At 39.7% G+C, this 20,127-nt stretch overlaps 1 long non-coding RNA gene across 1 annotated transcript in view; it reads right to left on the bottom strand.

Annotated features, from left to right (window-relative positions):
- LOC150014969 (uncharacterized) overlaps positions 1-19,613 on the bottom strand; it is a 76,319-nt gene extending 56,706 nt beyond the window's left edge. Inside the window, exons 1-3 of the long non-coding RNA XR_016509953.1 lie at positions 19,508-19,613; positions 14,154-14,294; positions 10,779-10,883 (exon numbers count right to left, since the gene is read on the bottom strand). This is a non-coding gene — a long non-coding RNA (uncharacterized LOC150014969). The remainder of the gene's footprint in view (positions 1-10,778; positions 10,884-14,153; positions 14,295-19,507) is intronic.
- Between the last annotated feature and the right edge of the window lie 514 nt (positions 19,614-20,127).

Raw genomic sequence — 20,127 nt, forward strand, 5'->3', positions numbered from 1 at the left:
CAAATGAGTGACTTATCTAATAAGTCAGATGGTGGTTCAAAGCTACAAAGCAGAGGTCAGCAAACTTTTTCTGTAAAGGGCTAACTAGATAGTAAATATTTTAAATTTTGCAAGCCATTAAGTCTCTGACAAAAATACAGATGCTACTCAACTTAAACAATATGGTTACTTTCTGATAAACCCATTTGTCATAAATTAAAAGTATTATAAGTCAAAAATTCATTTAATACACTTTACCTACTACCTTAAACATGCTCAGAACAATTATATTTTCTTAGAGTGGGCAAAATCATCTAACATGAAACCTTCTGTAACAAAATATTGAATATCTCTTGGAATTTATTATGCATATCATTTTGCATCATCGGGAAGTCAAAAAATTGTAAGTCAAGCCATCACTAAGATAGGGACTGTCTGTACTTTGCCATTGTAGCAGGAATATATAAAAAATACATAAACAAATGCATGTGGCTCTGTTCCAATAAAACTTTGTTTACAAAAACAAGCAGTGGCTCAGATCTGACCAATACCCTGCAGGCCATAGTTTGTATACCCTTGTTATAAATTAAGCAGGGATAGGCACTAAGGAGAGCCATAGAAAGTAAGGTTGCCATTTTAAATAAAGAGTTGAGAAAAGGCCTCAGAAGAAACTTGGGAAATGGCCTGAAGAAGGGGAAAAAGTGAGTCTTACAAATATCTGGGGGAAGGGTGTTCTAGGCAGGGAGAACAAGTACTGCAGCTGAGGCTGGGAAGATGGAGCAAGAAGAAGGAGGAGGAATATAATAGACAGAGGCCTGTGAAGCAAGGGAGGGTGAGGATAAGGGTTGCGGAGAAGATCATATAGTCTTGCACTAAAAGTGGGGTCTTTGAGCCCTGACTGGGTGGTTCAATTGTTTGGAGTATTGTCCCATACACCAAAAAGTTTTCTGGTTCAATTCCCAGCCAGGACACATAACCAGGTTGCAGTTTCAATCTCTAGTCCTGGCATATATGAGAGGTAGTCAATCAATCAATCTTTCTCTCTCTCCCCCTCTCTTTCTAAAATCAATAAAAACATATCCTTGGGTGAAGAATTTTTAAAAGTGTCATCCTTGAGCCAGCAGTATCAGATCACTTAGGATAACACCTGCACTTTAAACAAGACCCCTTGGTGAAAAATATGAGCATTAAAGGTTGAAAAGAGGACTTCCAGTTAAGATGGAGGTGTAGGTAAACATGCTTTGACTCCTTGCGCAAACACAGAAAGAATTACGATTACACCTTAAAACAAATAACACCCAGAACCATCAGAAAATCAAGCTGCATGGAAGTCCGACAACCAAGGATTTAAAGAAGCCACATTAATCCAGGTGGGTAGGAGGGATGGAGATATGGAAATGGGAGGAGAGGCACAGAGAGGTGGCAGTGGCAGAAGGCTCTCTCCCAAGGTATCCCTCCTTGTATGGAACATACCCAGCTCCAGGCCAGACTGCATAGCCCAGAGTTCCAGCAACAGGAAGGTAAATCCCCATAACTTCTGATTATAAAACCCAGAGGGAGTTGAGGTGCTGGAAAAAAACTGCCAGATTTTCAGAAGACTCTGCTTAAAGGGCCTGTATGAACTTAAAATGTATGCAGACCCCCCTCCCCGGATTTAGCACAAGAGCAACAGCTGGAAGGGTACCAGTTGCACAGGGCAAGGGCTGGGAAAACCTCCAAAAGCCAGGCAGGAACAATATCCTCTCTCCACGTCCTCCCCCCAAACAGCCACAAAGCAGTGGAGCAGATTGCCATGCCCTGGTGATTACCTAAGGCTCCACCCTACACAATTTACAGGTGCCTTTTCTACAATAGGCCATGCTAATAAGACAGGGAGTCAAAGTAGCTCTACCTAATACACAGAAACAAACACAGGGAGGCTGCAAGATTGAGGAGACAAAGAAATATGACTCAAATGAAAGAACAGAACAAAATCCCAGAAAAAGAACTAAATGGCATGGAGATAACCAACTTATTAGATGCAGAGTTCAAGCCATTGGTGATCAGGATGCTCAAAGAACTCATTGAGTACAGGAACAAAATAAAAAAGAGCCCAGAAGAAATGGTCACACTAAGTGAAATAAAGAAAAGTCTACAGAGAACCAACAGTGGAGGGCCTGAAGCCAGGGTTTAAATCAATGAAGTGGAACAAAAGGAAGACATAAACGGTCAACCAGTACAGAATGAAGAAACAAGAATTCAAGAAGATGAGGAGAGAATAAGAAGACTCTGTGACTTCTCCAAAAGTGCTAACATTTAAATTATATGGATGCCAGAAGGAGAAGAGGAAGAGCAAGAAATTGACACCTTATTTGAAAATATAATGAAAGAAAACTTCCCTAATTTGGCAAGGAAATAGATATACAAGTTCAGGAAACAATAAGAGTCCAAAACAAGTTGCACCCAAAGAGGACCACACCAAGACCCATTATAATTAAAATGCCAAAGGTTAAAGATAAAGAGAAAACCTTAAGAGCAACAAGAAAAAGCAGAGAGTTACCTACAATGGAGTTCCTATAAAACTCTCAGCAGATTTCTCAAAAGAAACTTTGCAGGCAAGAAGGAACTGGCAAGAAGTATTCAAAGCGATGAAAACCATGGATCTACAACCTAGCTTACTGTATCCAGAAAGGCTATCTTTCAGATTAGAAGGGTAGATAAAGTGCTTCTTACACAATGTAAAGCCAAAGGAGTTCATCATCACCAAGCCATTATTACATGAAATATTAAAAGGACTTATTTAAGAAAAAGAAGATCAAAACTACAAACATTAAAATGGCAACAAATTCAAAACCTCAACAACTGAATCTTAAAAAAACAAAAAACTAAGCCAACAACCAGAACAGGAACAAAATCATATATATGGAGATCATTTGAAGGGTTATTAGGTGAGAAGGGGAAGTGGGAGAATGAGGTAAAAGGTACAGGGATTAAGAAACATAATTGGGACTCACTTCCACCCAAGAGGGGGGCCTAGACAGACACCCTGCATCTCTCTCCACAACTAAGAAGAAATAAAACTACCTCAAAACTAGAGACAACCAGAAGCTCCAGAAAATCGAGCTGCATGGAAGTCCAACAAACAACGATATAAAGAAGAACTCACCTAGACAAGTAGAAGGGGGAGAGCTAGGGCAGATAGGATGCAGTGTGATGGCAGCAGCAGTGGTGGCAGCAGCAGGCTGGTGGAAGGTGCAGCCACATGTTTTAAAAAGTGGGGAGGGACACCTGGGGAATGCTCCCAGCACCAGACCAGACCACACAGCTACAGTTCCAGTGCCTGGGAAAATAAACCTCATTGCTTCTGACTGTGCAAACCAGTGGGGGTTGGAGCAGAGAAAGAAAATGCCAGCCTCTCGACAGAGTCCACTTGTTTAAAGGGCCCCATGGTCCTAGAACATCCGCAGGCCCACTCACTCTGGGAACAATGGCCAGGGCAACAGCTAGAGAGGCACCAGTCCCATATGGAAGTGGGAGAAGAGCCTGGAAAAGGGAAAAGTGCTGAGCAAGCAGCATTGTTCCCTCTCAGATCCCTCCCCCACATGCAGCTTCACAACGTGGTGAAATAGGTCGCCCCCACACTGACATATCTAAGGCTCCATCCCTTACAATGTAACAGGTGCGATAGCTCTACCTAAGACACAGAGACAAATAAACACAGGAGCCTGTCAAGTTGAGGAGACAGAGAAGTATGGCCCAAAAGAGGGAACGAATTAAGGTTCCAGTGGGAGAACTAAACGATGAGGAGATAGCCAACCTAACAGATGCAGAATTCAAAACACTGGTGATAAAGATGCTCACAGGCTTGACAGATAAGCTTAAAGACAGCAAATGCATAAGGGAAGAAGTGAAGGCTATGCCAAATGAAACAAAGGAAAATCCACACAAAACCAAAGGTGAAGGGAAGGTAACTGGGGTTCAAATCAATGATTTGGAACATTAGAAAGAAAGAAACAGTCAACCAGTACAGAATGAGGAAACAAGAATTGAAAAAAATGATGAGAGGCATAGGAACCTCTGGGACAACTTTAAACATGCCAACATCTGAATCATAGGGGTGCCAGAAGGAGAAGAAAAAGAGCAAGAAATTGAAAGCTTATGTGAAAAAATAATGAAGGAAAACTTGCCAAATTTGGTGAAGAAAATAGGCATACAAGTCCAGGAAGCACAGAGAATTTCAACTAAGCTAGACCCAAAGAGGGCCACACCAAGACACATTATAATTAAAATGCCAGAGGTCAAAGATAAAGAGAGGATCTTAAAAGAAGCAAGAGAAAAGCAGAGAGTTACCTACAAAGGGATACCTGTAAGACTATCAGCTGATTTCTCAAAAGAAACTTTGCAGGCAAGAGGGGCTAGCAAGAAGTATTCAATGTGATGAAAAGCAAGGACCTACAACCAAAATTACTCTATTCAGCAAAGCTATCATTTAGAATGGAAGGGCAGACAAAGTGCTTCCCAGACAAGTTAAAGCTAAAGGAGTTCATCATCACCAAGCCATTATTATATGAAATTTTAAAGAGACTTATTTAAGAAAAAAAAGATCAAAACTATGAACATTAAATTATGACGAACTCACAACTACCAACAACTGAATCTAAAAAAAATAAAACCAAAATCCAACTAAGCAAACCAGAATAGGAACAGAATCATAGGTATGGGGATCATTTGGAGGGTTATCAGCTGGAAGGGGGAAGAGAGAAAAATGGGGAAATGGTGTAGGGGTTAAGAAGCATAATTGATGGGTACAAAATACATAGACAGGGGGAAGTTAAGAATAATATAGAAAAGGGTAAAGCCAAAGAACTTGTATGCACAACCCATGGATATAGACTAAGGGGGGTGGGGCTGCTGGAGATAAGGGGGTACTGGGTGGAGGGGAGCAAAGGGAAAAAAAATTGGGACTACTGTAACAACATAATCAATAAAATTTACTTCAAAAAAAGAATAACTGACCCTGGCTGGTGTGGCTCAGTGGATCAAGCACTAGCCTGAGAACCGGAAGATTGCTGGTTAGATTCCTGGTCAGGGCACATGCCTGGGTTGCAGGCCAGGTCCCCAGCTGAGGTTGTCCGAGAAGCAACAAATCAATGTATCTCTTGCACATTGTTGTTTCTCTCCCTCTCTTTCTCTCTTCCTTCCTCTCTCTAAAAATAAATAAATATATCTTTTTTAAATTAAATAAATAAAGAAAGAAAGAATAACTGGCCCTGGCTGGTGTGGTTCAGTGGATTGAGCGCTGGCCTGTGAACCAAAGGGTCACCAGTTCGATTCCCAGTCAGGGCACATGCCTGGGTTGCAGGCCAGATCTTCAGCCAGGTCCCCAGCTGGGGGCATGTGAGAGGCAACCATACATTGATGTTTCTCTACGTCTCTTTCTCCCTCCCTTCCTCCTCTCTAAAAAATAATAAATAAGTAAAATCTTTAAGGGTGGAAAAAAAAAAAAGAATAACTGGAATCCAAAAAAAAGCATAATTGGTAGGTACAAAATAAAGAAGGAGATGTTAAGAACAGTATAGGAAATGGAATGGCCAAAGAACTTATATGCATGACCCATGGACATAAACTAAAAAGAGGATTGCTAGAGAGATTGGGAGTACCGGGTGGAGGGGGACAAAGGGAAACAAACTAAGACAACTGTAATAGCATAATCAATAAAATATATGTAAAAAAAATAGTTTAAAATGCACTCCTACATAACCTCCTGAGCCACCACCAAAAAGATTTTGGCTTTCATTCTGAATGAGCATGAAAGCCATTGGCTGATTTTGAAGAGAGACATGATCTAATATTCATTTAAGAGGAATTTCTTTAGCTACTATTTTGTAATTAGACTATAGGATGGTAAGGAAGGAAGCAGGGAGACAAGCTAGAACATTTCAGTAATCCACCTGAGAGATGATGATGATTTGGACAGGGAAGGTAATAACAAGTGGTCAGATTCTGAATATATTTTGAAAGAAAGTCAACAGGATTTTCCATCACTTTGAATGTGAAGGAGACAAAAAGGAGAGAGAGTGATTATAAGATTTGGGGCCCAAACAAGTACAAAGATGAATTTGGCATTTACTGAATGGGAAGACTGAGGGAAAGCAGGCTGGAGATGGGACAGGGTGAAGTAGGGCCAAAGACCATGAATTTAGTTTGTGATTTTTAAAAAATTATTGTTTAATTATAGCTCTCCTAATATTTCCCCCATTGCTCTCCCTTGCCCTGCCCACCCTCTGCTTCCACAGTCAATCCCCTCCCTGTTCATGTCCATACGTCCTTTATACTTGTTCCTTGACTAGACCCTTCTCCTTCTTTTCCTCATTATCCCCCTGCCTCCTCCTCTCTGGTATTTTAAGTTTGAGATGTTTGTGAGATATTAAAGTGGAGATACCCAGCAGATGCTTGGGTGTAAGAGTCTACAGTTTCAGCAGAGAACCACCTACTTGAAGAACTGAAAATATTGGAATGATAAAAATAATAGCCTGAGGGATAGAGAGTGTGAAGGGATTTTAGAAGTGGAAAAATGATGCTAAATCTTTTACAGCAAGGAATCAATAAACACTGTTTAAGTTTAAAAGATTAACACCATATAAGCTTATAAATTAGTTATGATAGTAACCTACTTAAAATAAAAAATAGTCAAAAATAAATTATATTAGGTAAAATAAGCCAGTCATAAAAAAAAAATAGTATATGATTCCACCTATATGAGGTACCTAGAGTAGGCAAACTGACAGACAGAAAAAGTAGCAGGGTAATTATTAGAGGCTGGGGAGGAAGGAGGTGGGAAGATGGAGAGTTAATGTTCAATGGGCACAAAGTCTCACTTTGGGATGATGGAAAAGTTCTGGAGACAAATGGTGGTGATGGTTGCACAACAATGTGAGTGCACTTAATGGCACCAAACTGTACACTTGGAAATGATTAAGATGGTAAACTTTGTTATGCATATTTGATCACAATATTGTTTTCAATTTCTGTAAACTTACATAATAATCACATGCAAGAAAGAAAGAAATTGTGACCTTGTGGAACTAGAAATGAGAAGAGAAAAAGGAAGGGAGATTTTGGTTTTGTATTTTGTACTTTTTTGTAATGTTTGGATTCTTTAACCATATGCACAAATTATTTTCATATTTATAAATAAAATATTTTAAAAGAATGAGTCTGCAAAGGGAGAAGTTCAATCCATGTTTCTGCTTGAGTTGCACCCAATTTCTCAAACACTATTCTATAGAAGCTGATTTCCAAGAAGCCTTCAAAGCCCCTTTTTATTATTATTACTTGAAACTATTCCCTTGGAATCAGACACTTGTGTTTTTCCGATAGAGCTTGCATTCAAAGCCTCAGAGGATAAGTGCCTTTGGAAACCTCAGCACACTCCGCCTTTGAACTGAGTTTTCCAGGGCTCCTCGCACATTCCTCGTCCAACACAACCATCAGGCAGCCAGTATTTCTTGAGTTGCCCATGGGCATGGCCACAGCCTGCTGGGACATGTCTATTAAAGAAAGCCTCCTACCAGCAAAGCAAACTCCGGAAAATCCCACACTGCAGCTGCGCAGCCTCCCGGTTCCAACCAGCAGGCTCTGTGACGCCAGTACGTAAGGCCATCTCATCTTACAGAAGTTACCAGAAATTCTAGATTCCAATAAGAGAATTCTAGCATGTCAGAGTTCGAAGAAACTTCAGAAATTATATTGTCAAACTATTCCATTTTACAGGGCGTAAATGAGGCCTAAAGAGGAACAGTCACAGATAATGTGTTAGATGCAGAGCCCAGACCCAAACATAGGTGTGGGTATCAGGAAAAACACGCATTATTTTGTTCAAGCCTTACAACAAAGATACATATATGTAAGAAACTTTTAAATATACATTTTATAGGCAGTACTTAATTTTTTCAAGTCACACAGTAAAGAGTGAGGTTGAGAATTAAACTCAGATCATTGTGATAGGATCTCCCACAATGGTGGGTCCTGTCCTATTGGGGCTAGGGTGAGGAACAGATGGTGATTAGAAAAATAGGAAAAAGGAGGAAGCAGGGAAGGAATACATGTAGTTGCAGCTAACTTGGCAGAGGGGGTAATAACATGAGTAAGCCAGAATTCTTAGATGGACTATGAGTTATTTAATCAATAAATCATTTCTCTGTTGATTGACTCTTTTTTTTTCCCCCCATTTTATGTGCCAGAACTTGCTCTTAGTGCTAGGGATGTGGACGTGAAGCAGACATGGCCCTACCCTGAAGAGACAGTCCAGCAGGCCAGATGGTTACCATGCTGCTAACAGAGACAGTTGCAATACTTTAGTGTGATGAGCGTGAAGTAAAGCAGTATTTTATAAATTTTTCATAAGAATTACTCACCTCAGATTCACCGAGCTGGATTATTTAGCAGAAGAACATAGACATCTGCATTTTTTTCCAAGTCCCCGAAGTGATTCTTGTAATCAGTCACCCTGGCTTGTAGAATCATTTAAAGAGGGATTGCAATTCTAGTTCAAGCAATGATGTTACCAGTCTGACAAAACTATATCTGGATTTTCACTTTCACCTGTTTCCAGGTCCCTCAAGATGCCCTTTCCTCCTATCAAGACACAGCTACTTAGTGCCGTTGCATAACCTGCGTACTACCCAGACACCAGCCTAAAGACTGAGTGCTTCTGACATTCCACCCTGTACTAATGCCTCCACATACAGGAAGGGGCTCCATTTTTTTTCCATCCAAATGTTCTAATCTCTGCCTCCTATTGTTCTATGTCTTCCTAGAAGTAATGACATTTCTAATTCATCTGCCCAGAGTGAGCCTTTTTTCTAACTTGTACAAAGGTACCATACAGACTAGCAGGATCCTCAAAATGGTACTAGTACCTGTTACCACTCCCAGATTTCTCTGCCACAGATGACTTCTTTATAATCTTCAGTGCCTGTACCAGTCTAATATATGAGCTAATTCCTGGTCTAATTCCTTGCCAATCCACTGAGTTTTGCAATAAAGGGTGCAACATCCCAGATACTTTCTGCCTCATGCTTGGAATAAGAGGCAATATGGCTTGTCATTAACAGTATGAGCTTTGGAGTCAGATCTGAATTCTATTTTTGACCTCACTTTTTACTGAGTGATTTGAACAAATTAAGTATTGTCTATAAAAGGCAGATTTAAAAATGTCTTATGCATAATTTTGCTGTAAGGGTTGAATGAGATAATGCACGTAAAAGTCCTTCACAGAGCCTGGGGTATAGTGAGATTTGTTTCCTATTTGCTAACTCATTTAACTTAAGCTTCCCCATCTCACAGATAAAGAAAATGAGACATGGAGGTGAGATAGGGGGAAGTGATTCAGACCTGATATCTAATTCCAATTCCAATTTTCTAATCCATGTTTCTTCTACGTTTGTTTTACTATTTTTTATTTATCAATTACCATTGATAAACCATGTGATATTATTTCCAGTCTACAACACAGTGATTAGACATTTACATAATTATAAAGTGATCACCCTGATAAATCTAGTCATACGCCTTCTAGTTTTGCCTCTAGATTCAGACACCAACTTTTCTCAGGGTTTCAGGTTCAAGGACAGGAAAGAGTAAGATTTCATCCTCAATTAATAAATGCACCTATATTAAGTCTAGCAACACAGGTACAATGAAAAATAGGCCTTTACTTTGGAGTACCAACTCAAAAGGGTTAGTAATTACTGCCCAGAGGACCATGTTATGAAGGATTGCAAGAGCACATCAGGGGTCACAGAGAATCATGATTGACTAATGGTGTCAGCTATGGGAATGCACTCCAGGAATGATGGCAGGCCCTACAGAGAACACCCTGCCACCTTAAAGATTTCAAAGTCTGCCCAAATTTAAGCACACTGGATAAGAAGGGAGGTCCAAGGGTAGTAAACAAGGCTGTTAAAAACCATTAGCACCTTATTAAGACCTTTTCCTGAATGCAGCCAGAAACAGCCAAAGAATACAGAATGAAGGAACATTTTTGAGAGAAATTATGAAGCTGTCTGAAGCATTTTATGTAAGGAGAAAAAAAACTCAGTCTTTCTAGTCCCAAAGACTACTGGGCTCCATCTTCCTGAACACTCAGATAAATGGAAGGAAGTCACTATGAGATTCTAAAACCTCCTTGGAAAGCCCAGTATGAGCTTATGTGTGATTTTGGACAACTAACTTGGGCTCTCCCAATCTCAGGTGTTTAATCTGTAAAACGTGGACAATAATCTTTAATTCATTGTGGTTTTACAAGTATTAAATAAGGTTAATAACCCAAAGAAGTTTCAGAAAAAAAAGACAAAACACTGCCATTTGCAACAGCATGGATCGTTCTTGAGAATATCATCCTAAGTGAAATAAGTCAGACAGAAAAAGTCAAGATCCATATGATTCTACTCACATGTGGGATATAAAACTGAAAGCAACACATGACCAAACAAGAAAAACAAACAAAAATCTATAGACACAGACAACAGTATGATGGTTATCAGAGGGAAAAGGGGTTGGAGAGCAGGAAAGGGTAAAGGTGGTCAAATATATGGTGATGGAAGGAGATCTGATTTTGGACAGTAAACACACAGTGCAATATATAGATGATGTACCATAGAATTGTATACTTGAAACGTATGTAATTTTATTAACCAATATTACCCCAATAAACTTAATTTAAAAAATGAAATACCACTGGCCAGTGTAGCTCAGTTGATTGGAGTGTCCTCATGTAACCAAAGAGTTGGGGTTCATTTCTCAGTCAGGGCACATACCTGAGTTGTGGGTTCAATGCTCTGGTTGAAGCACATACAGGAAGCAACAGATCGATGTTCCTCCCTCACATCAATGTTTCTCTCTTCCTCTCTCCCTTCCTTTCTCTCTAAAAAAGCAATAGAAAAATGTCCTTGAGTGAGGATAAAAACAAATTGAAGATAAATAAAAATTAAAAATAAATAAAGAAAAGAAAAAAAGGAGCTTCAGAGAACTCCACCCAAAGTAGGTATTTGAAAGCATTCATTCCCCACTCTTTCCCTTTCTCCCTTGAAAGAAACACTGTGATATGTTGTTTGTAATTCAGAGATGTTGAGTCCCTCTTAGTCCCTCTTAGTCCATGGTTTCACTTTCTGCATTTCAGTTAGCCATGATCAACCTTGGTTCAAAAATATTAAGTGAAAAATTCCAGAAAGAAACAATTCATAAGTTTTAAATGGTGTGCTGTTCAGTGTAACATAAGGAAATTGCATGCCATCCCACCCAGGACGTTAATCATTCCTCTGTTCAGCATGTCCACGTTGAATATCCAACCGGTTGTCACTTAGTAGCCATCCTGGTCTTCAGATCACTGTCCCAGTACCACAGTGCTTGTGTTCAACCCTTATCTTAGTCAATAATGGCCCCAAGGCACAAGAGTAGTGATGCTGGCAATTTGGATATACCAAAGAGAAGTTCTAAAATGCTTCTTTTATGTGAAAAGGTGAAAGAAAGTTCTCAATTTCATAAGGAAAGGAAAAAAATTGTATGTTGAGATTGCTAAGATCTACAATAAAAACAAATCTTCTCTCTATAAAATTGTGAAGAAGAAATAACATTAGGCTAGTTTTGCTGTCACACTTCTAACTGCATAAGTTATGGACACACTGTGTGGTAAATGCTTAATTAAAATTAAAAAGGCATTAAATTTGTGGGTGGAGGACATTAACAGAGAGAGACCATATTTGCAGAACTTTTATTATAATATAGTTAAAATTTTTCTATTTTATTATTAGTTATTGTTATTTTCTTACTGCGCTTAATTTATATGTTAAACTTTATCATGGGTATGTATGTATGTATAGGAAAAAACATTTTAACTAGTTATAGGATTCAAGCATCCACTAAAGGTCTTGGAATGTATGTCCCATGGATGAGAGGGGACTACTGTACAGTAAAATTTACTCCTTTTAGGTGAATAGTTTATGAGTTTTGACAAACATGTACAGCCATGTGGCTATTATCACAATATGATATAGAATGCTGCCATCACCCCAAAAAGTTCCTTCATGCCCCTTCCAGTCAGCGCCTCACCCCCACCTCCAGCCCATGGCTCACACTGATTTTAATTTTGCCCCTGCAGAGTGGCCCATTTTAAAAGCATACATCCAAATAGCAAATAATTCCTTTGAGTTTTTCTTTCACATTCGACTAAAAAAATAGCTCAGCTCTCTTTTCCAGGAAAATTCTTCATTAAATAAATGAATACCACGTGTATATTAAAAAGACATTCAGCTTAGTACTCCTTCTATTTATAGCCAGAGTTCAATCAGCAGGAGCCCCGTTAGCCTGTCAGGGTCCCCCTGTCCTCTTCAGCTCGCACCCTCTGCTCCCTGCTCCAGCCCAACTGCAGAGCTGGCGCCAGGCCCAGGTGGCACAGGCAAGTCAAAGTGCCAAAAGGGGCATTAGGGAGAGTCCTGTGAGGAGGTGTGCTCTGCAGCCTTTCGGGGAAACTTTTAGGAAACCCAGGAATTTCCATGGGAAACGTATGGCCATATAATAATTAACAATAGCATATATTAGAAAATGAATTGAATTAGAAACAAGGGGAGAGGGAAGGCTGAGTTGATCTAAGTGGTCTCCGAAGTCTTTTTCTGCAGAGAAGTCCCATGACTCAGGTAGATCGCTCAACAAGTCCCACTCTCACCACCGGTGCCAGATACTGCACTGAGCATGAGAATCAAAGATGGGCAAGAGGAAGAAAAATATTATACCTGGTTTCTGCCCACAAAGAACTCACTCTCTAACAGAGATAAAACATGCAGGGAAGGATGTGGTTGAATGGAGGAGAAACAGCATAGGCTATGGAGCTAAAGAAAATGAGATTACAACCTGATTTTGTCATTTGTTAGTTGTGTGAACTTGGGAATGATGCTTTACCTCTCTGAGCCTCAGTGTTTTCATCTGTAAGCTGGAAATGACATCCACACCCAGAGAGGTGTTGTGTGAAATGAATGATGTAATGAATACAAAGCACCTCATCCAGTTCCTGTTATATACAGACTCAGCAAGGGGAATTTTCTTCTTAGCCTCTATATTAATCAAGGTATTTCAGAAAAACACAGCTGAGAGAGAGAGAGAGAGAGAGAGAGAGAGAGAGAGAGAGAGATCACAAGGAATTGGCTCATGCAGATACAGAGATGGAGAAGTCCTGAGATCTGCAGTCAGCAAGCTACAGACCCAGGAGAACCAATGATGTGGTTCTGATCCAAGTCTGAACACCTGAGAACCAGGAGAGCTGATGGCATTAGTTCCAATCCAGAAGCCAGCAGGCTCGAAACCCAAGAGCTCTTTTTTCAGTTTGTATCTGAAAACAAAGACTGATGTCCCAGCTCAGCAGTTAGGCAGAGGCGTTCCCTTCTACTCAACCTTTTCATTCAGTGGACTGGATGAGGCCCACCCACATTAGGGAGGACAATCTGCTTTACTGAGTCTACCAACTCAAAAATATGCATCTCATTTGGAAACACCTTCATAGACACACCCAACAATAATGTTTGACCAAATGTCAGGGCATCCTGTGGCCAACTTGAAGCATAAAATTAATCGTCACATCCTCCGAGAAAAGAACTGGTATTCTAAAAGGGGTTTCCTTAAAGAGCTATAAAAAATGCTACTTCTGGCTGAGAGGTGCAGAGAAGATGTTTAAATCTAATTCTCACAACTGCAGCTGCACCATCTCCTGAGAACCTGGCCCATTCTCCTTAAACCTTGGTTTAAGTCTCCTCCATTCCCTGTCAGTCTCAGCTACTTTCTACCTTGCATGATAGTCCCCGTCTTAAGTCTACTAGTCCATAGGCTTCTTGAGGACACTGTCCATGACTGATGTGTTCTCAGTGCCTGGCAAAGGGTAGAGGTTCAGGAAATATTGGTTGAGTGACTATGATATTTAAATCTAACCATTTCACGCAACAGATGAAGTAACTAAGGTTCAAAACCTCCTTGTTTATTCAACCAGCATTTGCTGAAGCCTCTACTACAGTCTCCAACAATAAATGAAGTTAAATAGAGCGAGAGAAGTAAGACTTCATGTAAAACTCACATTAATACAATGGAGGGAAATGAAAACACAAAGGAGGTTCTACTATGAGCAAGGGTCCTTATGCATATCACTTTACCTTATATTCCCAATGTCCATTTATGCATTTATTCATCCAAAAATATTTATTGAGCACTAATAGTTCCAGGCATTGTCTTAGGTCCCAGGGATACCACAATAAACAACGGTGGTATAGTTCTGCTGATACAGAATTCACAGTCTAGTGGGAGACACAGCCAGATAAAGAGATGAAATAAAACGAGGCAATTTTAAAATAGCAGTATTTGCAAAATGCAAAGGATTCAAAAGAGAAAGAATATAAAATCTGCCTAGGGAGGTCAGGGAAGGTTTAATCGTATTTGAGCTGAGAATTGAAAGAAGAATACATGTTCCACAATCAGACATCTAAAGAATATTGAATATACAATATACTGCATTTTAGTCCATGAGAACAGCCTGTACAAAGATTTGGCAACATGGGAGAACATACACAAATAAAAGCCTTCATTTCACAATAGAACCTCTTATAGTTTAATTTTTCCCAAAATATTACATTAAAACACATGACCACAAACCATTGCACACCACAGTTTAGCTCTGATTCTTTATTTTAGCCTGTTAAATGTAACCCTCTGTGTAGCTGGGATCCAAGAGCTTCCAACAGTCATTGCTCAGAAAATCGTGTCTGGTTGGGCTATAAATGCTGGGTCAGAGAGTGCCCAAGAGAAGCAAATACTCCTGCACCACCTCTATGTACATCTCTGTGGCCCTGTTGGCATTTGCTTCTACCAACCATTATTACCTTTTTTTTGTATTAAATCCTGCTTTCAAGGATTATAGGCATGGAAAGCTATCAAAATGCTGAGTTGGAGGCTTAGTACTACCCCTTACTTCTCTGTTACTGCAATCAAAACAGCTTCATTGTGCCTCAGTTTTCTCAATTGATAATTGTTTATCTTTAGTAAAGGCTTATTGTATGTCAGGCTCTGTACTGGGCACCTATAATATCTTGTCAAATGTACATTGTTTCATGTAGTCCTCAAACATTGACATATATTATCTCATCTAATCCCACTACTATCAGTTGATGTAGATGCAGGTGCTGGGATTCTCATTTTACATTTGTGGAAACTGAGACTCCAGAGGGATGAACTGATTTGTCCAAAGACACACAGATAGGACCTAAATGCAGTCTAGAACTCCATAAACTCAACTCCTCACCTCTAGGATTAGAGGTGAATACAATTTCATTGTGTAAAAAAAAGATGTCCACATTTTAATTAAGCTATTAAGACTGACTTTGTCATCCCTTGACTCAAAATGATTGTTCAGTTCCTCTTCATCAACCGTAGAATAATCCTTTCTCCTTGTATGGCATTTAGTATTTTTTTGTGATCTAGCTTCTGCCTACTCCTTTAGCCTTAACAGCATTATTCTCCTAACCCAACACCAAATACTGCACAGTATATTCCTTAAAACTCAATCAACCTGCTATAGACAACATATGCACCATTCCTCATTTCCTAACCCATAACAATGAGAGATTTGATAATGGACTCTAAGGGTTCCCTGTACCTAAAGAAACTATGAAGTTTTCTTCTATTGGCCAAGATGGAGTAACAGATTTGCCCTCCCACGGGAAACAACTAAAACAAAACAAAACAAAACAAAACACACACACAAAAAAACAACAGTTCTCAAGACATTGGGCATTTAGACAATGAAGGACAGTGATCCCTGAGGACCCAGCCAAGGTAAGTCTTACAATTGCCCTTATAAGTCTTATAACAGTTATAACTTTTATAATTGTTTACAGCCTGGAGTGAGTTTCTAGGTCATGGCATAAGATAGAGAAGCCAGGTGGAAGCCAGTGGGCTCCCTGATTTGCAGAGACATAGCTGAGTCTGAGTAGACCAAAGTGGGTAGAGTTCCTAAGGCAGTGTTCTAGAAAGAGAGACTCGCAAGGAGAGCAAACTTCAGAGATCTGAACAGGGCCCCTATATAATCAGCTAAGTGCTGAGCAGTGCACACGTGTGAGAAAACTACTTGAGGCAGTGGGAAGAACCAACCTGTTATAAAAAGGAGTATCAATCAATTGACACTAAACCAGATGATAAAATTAGTAGAAAAGAACATTAAAGCAGTTATAATGGTATTCCATGTGTTTAAGAAGCTAGAGAAAAAGACTGAACATATTAAAAAGAGTTATGAAAGATGTAAGAAAGACTGAAGCTGAATTACAATATCTGATATGAGAAGTGAAATGGATGGGATTAATGGCAGCTTCAACATTGCAGAAGGTAGTTAACGTGAAGACCGTCCAAAATAAGACACACAGGGGAAAAAAGACTGGAAACAATAAACAGATTATCAGTAAGATATGGGAAAATACTATCTAGAGAACAAAAGGACAAACCATACAGTGGGAGAAATTATTTTCAAATTATATATTTGATGAAGGACTTGTATCCAGAACGTGTAAACAATTCTCAAAACTCAATAATAAGAAAACAATCAATATAAAAAATAGACATAAGATTTGACACTCTAACCCAAAAGATATATGGATGGCATATAAACACATGAAAGATGCTCAGCATCATTGGTCATTAGAAAAATGTAAATGAAAATCACAATAAGATACTTTTTCACTTATTAGAATGTCTAAAATTATAAAAGAGTGATGTACCAAGTGTTGGTGAGGATATGGAGCAAGTGGAACTCTCCTACTTTGCTGGTGCAAATGTAAAATGTCAACCACTTGAGAAAATAGTTTGGCAGCTTTTTAAAAAGTTAAACACACATTTACCACGTGACCCAACATTTTACTTCTAGGAATTTAACAAGACTAATGTCTTGGCAGCTTTAGTCCTAATAGCCAAGAACTGGAAACAAAGCAAATGTTCATCAACAGATGATGGATGAATTATGATATATATTTACAACTAACTTGTACTTGGCAATAAAAGGAATGATAAGGTGTACATGAAAGAGCGTGGTAAACCTCAAAATAATTGTGCTGAATAAAAAAAGTGAGGATTAAATTTTAAAAGAATACTGAATATGTGGTTCTGTCCATATAAAATACTAGAAATGTAAACTAATGTAAAGTAACAAAAAACAGATGAGTGATCGCCTGGAGGTGGGGATGAGGAAGTGGCAAATAAGGGGAGGAAGGAAGGATTCTGAAGGGGCATGAGGAAATACATGGGGGTGATAGATATGTTCACTATCTTAGATTGGTGGGTTCGTAGGTACATACATACACTTATCAAATTGTACACTTGACGTATGTGAAGAAGAAGGATGGTGAAGGAGAGGAAAATAAGAGGAAGGTATAGTACCTATGATGCTTAAAGTAGTTCAGAGGCTACTGTTGCTCAGAGGTTACTGTTTCCTAGAGGCAAGGCATACCTTTTGCTTTCTTTATGGTACCCAATCCCCAAGCTAAAATAGGAATCATAAAATAAAGTAATTACCTAACATAGAAGGGTGGAGATTATTCATTTACCAAGCACTTTCTGAGCACTTGCTGCTGGTCAGGCTCTGTATTAAGTGCTATTATTATTCCCATTTTACAGATAAGGGGTTAAATAACTCGCCCAAGTTACATAGTAAAGCTAAAATTAAAGTTTTGTAAAAGCACCTGGGAGTGCCCAGCACAGAGCTGGTACTCTATATACATGAGCTAAGACAGTCTGTATGGTTTTCTGTCAGTGGAGATTCCTTGCCTACCAAGTGAGAGCAAATTCTGAAGCAGAGCCACATGGGTCCAAACCCACTTGTGAGCTATGGGGACTTGGGCTTGAAATTTCATCTCTCTATTCTCAGTTTCCTCATCTGCAAAACAGGAATATTAATGCCTGATGTGAAGGCTAATTTGAGTAATTTGTATAAAGAACATGGAATTTTGGTTGATATGTAATAAAACAGACTATAAGCATAGCTCATGACTGTTTTATTCATCACTATATATCAAGTTTCTTACAGTGACAGAATGAATGAAAGAATCAATAAATGACATTATAATCCCATTTATCTTGCACAATAATTACATAAGATGAAAAACTATTATTACCCCCAATTTATAAAGGGAGAAATGGGAACAAAAAGGAGTTAAGCAATTTGCCTAAAGTTATACAGTGAGTGAATCACTGAATACAGACCCCTAGCTCAGTGCACTTAGTTATTGAATGCTGTGTCTTAATGCCCTGTCTCAATGTCTCCTGGGTCTGAACAACTCAACCTTTATAGCAAATAGCTAAGAAAAGCAAGAGAAACCTCGCTGAACACAGAAAGGCCCTCTCTCTACTTCCTATTTTAGTGGGGAGCCTTTGGAAAACAAGCTTACTTCAAATAGAGATAAGAAATAAACATTCACCAGGTTGAATGTAGCCTATTCCAGCAGTTATTTGGATGAAAACCCCAGGGCAGTGCCGGGCCAACCTCATCTCTCTGTGGGCGGCAGAGTACCACCAGGTTAAGGCCACACTCAGGAGCCTTGGTCCAGGAGAAACACACAAGGAAATAGTTCAGAATCCCAGGGCTCTTAGGCAGCCTTGATGACTGAAACCTGAGAGGCCTCTTGAACTTGGTGGAGAGGTCAGTCAACCAAATGCTCTATTAGCCACTGAAAGTTACACCCAATGCAGTATTATTCTCTTACAGCAGAAAGCTTTATATTTTTTCAAAGTGCTGCCATAAACAGCTCCATTTTGCTTTTGTCCTACCAACAACTAAAAAATAAAAAAGAGTGTGGGAAGAGGCAATGCAAGAAAAATGATTAAGATTATGGGTATTTGGAACCTGATTGGTTTGGATCCCATTTCTGACACATTCTATGCATGGAACTTGAATAAGTCACTGAGCCTCTAGGTACCTCAGTTTCCACATCTATAAAATGAAGGTAGTACAATATACAGGGACATCACAGAGTCAAGTAGGTGATAAATGTAAAATGCCTGACTCAGATCGTATGTTCAACAACAATTCAATATTCACAGTCCTCCAGTCTGAATTTCTGGATTCCATTTCACTAAGTGATATTTCTTTATAGGGAGGCCCACCAGCAGTCCTCCTCCTTGGTTCGTCTCAGTAGTTAACCAGCAGGTTGAGTAAATATTTGTGGGATGAATCAATAAACCAGTGAATCTCTGTCCCGTGATGGCACCGAGAAACCTTTCCTACTCTGCTGGTTCCGGGCATAAGTGCTTCTGGAATAACAGGCTGTCAGGCATTGATGGATCACAAACGTGTGGATTTACCAATGCCTTCAGAGCAACCCAGTTCAAAGAAAAATCCTTGAGGGCACAGCGATGGGGTTGAAGGAGTGATGGGCTGGATCCTGATGAATCCCACACGCAGCCTGACAGAGTGAATGGCAGCCTCGTCAAATCCGTTCTTGGTGGAGGCACTAGGGGAGTTCTCACTTACCAGCTCTCCAAACCTGTCTGCCTGTCCACAGCAGCCCCTGCCTCTGACTGGGGAGGCCTGAGTCAGGCAACCAGGGGGCCCGCTGTTCGGAGTCAGCTCTCTGGGCTGTCAGCTGGGGAGAGAGTGATATTGAATTCATCAGTCATGTTGACAGGGGACATGGGGCGGGGGAAGGAGATCCCAGAGTGCAGGGAAAACCCAGAATAAGGCAGAGCTGTGAAGAGCAACTGGTTTGAACTTGAGCAGGGTGACCCCTTGAGCCAGATTAATGACCCACAGATTCCTTTTTGTGTTTCAAATCCACTAAATGATGGAAAATAAGCATTAGCCTTTAGTCCTCACTCAAATAGTCTAAGGAAAAAAACAGCAATTTCCTAATCTTTTTCTTAGTATTTTAATGTATTCTTGATGGCATACAGTATTTTGCTCTGCAATAAGTGGGCATTCTGTTACTAGGTGGGAAGAGATTAAGAAGTTGGAATTTGTTGAACACCTACAACATGCCCTGTGTGTGCATGTACATCTGCCGTTTCATTCCTCTGAGAGGTGGGAGTGAATATTTCCCAAGTTACAGATAAGGATACAGGAAGACAGGTGACTAACTTGCCAAGTCACTTCAA

The sequence above is a fragment of the Furipterus horrens genome, unplaced genomic scaffold (assembly GCF_987537825.1).
Source record: "Furipterus horrens unplaced genomic scaffold, mFurHor1.1.pri manual_scaffold_3, whole genome shotgun sequence".
Taxonomy (NCBI): Eukaryota; Metazoa; Chordata; class Mammalia; order Chiroptera; family Furipteridae; genus Furipterus; species Furipterus horrens.